The sequence below is a fragment of the Palaemon carinicauda genome, chromosome 9 (genome assembly GCF_036898095.1).
Source record: "Palaemon carinicauda isolate YSFRI2023 chromosome 9, ASM3689809v2, whole genome shotgun sequence".
NCBI lineage: Eukaryota > Metazoa > Arthropoda > Malacostraca > Decapoda > Palaemonidae > Palaemon > Palaemon carinicauda.
In genome coordinates this window covers 100,961,600-100,964,053 of record NC_090733.1, presented here as the reverse complement: position 1 = coordinate 100,964,053, position 2,454 = coordinate 100,961,600, and positions in this window count along the sequence as shown.

Sequence of the window (2,454 nt, the reverse complement as noted above, 5' to 3'; positions counted from 1 at the left end):
ATACAGATAAACCTAACTGCATCACCGCATTAGCTACTACACATAATTTCTTTTCAAATTTAGACTCGAGGCTGGCAATGGTGTCAGGAGAAACTCTACAGGGAGTTGGCAAAGGAGTTAAGAGAGCAGGAGTAGGAGGACTCAAGATCAAAAACATAATAAGAGGAAAAGGAGAAGGAATAAGAGCAGGAGCTTTGATAGAAGAAGCCGAAGAAGTTAAACTAGTCTTACTTTCAGCTCTGAGAGCCATCTTCCTCTTCCTATAGTTAATTATCTTCCCCGAGTGAGAAACAAAAACTTTCCACTGTCGTTCACTCCAATCCTTGCATTCATCACAAGTAGATTCTCTAGAGCACTCACAACCCCTCACCGAATTCACTTAGTGTGTGAATCATAAATTAATTTAACTAACCTAGTTTTGCACCTACCAGCGCAGGGTTGCCATTTTGGTCTTTTTCAGGCTAAAAGACCTCAATTTGGTCTTAAAAAAAAATTGGTTGGCCGTTAGCAATATGAAAAAAGGGGAGTCCAATAATACTGTATATTTGGCCTTTTTCTACTAATGGGTTGGCCTTTTAAAGATTCTGTTGATTAGAAGTTGGCCTTTCCTCATTTAAAAAACCTGGCAACTCTGTACCGGCGCAAAACCTAACTACTGAAGAAGTAGGGTCCGACATGATGGTAAGACCATAAAATAGAAGAATAGAAATTCAGCTTCAATCCTACAAACACGGAGTTGAATAATTCACCGATATTGGAGAGATAATACTTCCCAACAAATGAAGAAAAAAGTCTGCACCGACCACCGATGTTCACCAGAAGCCGGCCGAGAACGAATTGATGTTACCTGGACAGTTGTACCTATAGCTCCCTCGAGTGGAGGGAGATGACGCCACCTACATCAGCGATGGCGGTGCCACCGCGGTAGTTTTGAATCTATAGTGTGACATTCGTAGGGAACCTACAGCTGTATAATTGTTCGGTAAGACACTGCAATATAAATGTCATTTTCAGAGACCAAGTACATCCACGTAACATATGACAATGGAATCCATTGTAAACCGAATTTTTAATTGTATAAGGAACGGAATGTATTACTCTGGTAACCCATAGCAAGATTGGATGGTAAATAAGCAGTAATATGACTGTCTCTGTGCACTTTACTCGAAGTAATTACGTCAGTAGTTGAGTCGAAAAGCATAACAGAGAACGAAAAATTAACTTTCTAATTTAGTGCCTTGTGGTAAAGGTGTGAGGGAATAAATCACAGGACTCTGGCGAACAGTGGATACTGGTTTATCCTTTTTACATATTTCCAAAATGTGGTCGTGTTTAAATCATATTATCTTAATTGTTCATTACTACTTTTGTAGTTGATTTCCTTTCCTTACTGGGCTATTTTTTCCCTGTTGGGGCCCTTTAGCTTACAGCATCCTTCTTTTTAACTAGGGTTGAAGCTTAGCTAATAATAATAATAATAATAATAATAATAATAATAATAATAATAATAATAATAATAATAATAAATCATTCTCAGGTTTTTTGCACACGCTAATGTCGGAAAAAGAAGACAGAATTCCTTTCATAGAAATGAATTTAGATATAATGTATATTATATAACAATTACTTGAATGTGATTTTTAACCCATGAAATATTCATAGTATGTATAATCAGGTTACAATAAATCCTGATGATTATTGAAATTACTGATTTTGAAATATTTTTGAATCTATCAATATTAAAATTATTAGAATCATAACGATTTTCGATACGTATTCCCAAGTATCAAACCATGATTTGAAAAGATTAGTTAGATTAAAAACGTCATCCCACAAATATGATGATGATGATGATGATGATGATGCTGAAAATGATGATGGCGGTTATAATTATTATTAATTATTAGCTATAAGTCCAAGGGCCCCAATAAGGAAAAATAGTCATAAAAATATCAATTATCTAGAAAGAGAGGAAACAGCAAAAGGATTTGCGTGTCCTTAATTTGTTTTCGATATTCTGCGCTTAACTGGGTCATACTTATAATCAGGCACTCGCCGATCGATCGTTATGAGAGAGAGAGAGAGAGAGAGAGAGAGAGAGAGAGAGAGAGAGAGAGAGAGAGAGAGAGAGAGAGACAGAGAGAGAGAGAGAGAGTAATCCAGCAGCAAAGAGCATATGACATAAATCTTTATCTCTGTGTGAGTGCAGACTGCATTTCTTATGCCAAGTTGCAATTGAGTAATACATAGACAGGGATCGAAAGGAATATCTTATTCCTGATCTAGATATTAATCTCTGGCACTGTCATTCAATTAGTTCATTGTGCATTTTGCATGAGATTTTTCATAATTCTGACCATCCTTCACATCCAGATCTTCCTGGACAGGTCCATCCTGTTCATAATACCAAGCATGCAGTTAATTGTAATAGTCAGGCCTTGTCTATCAAGAGGC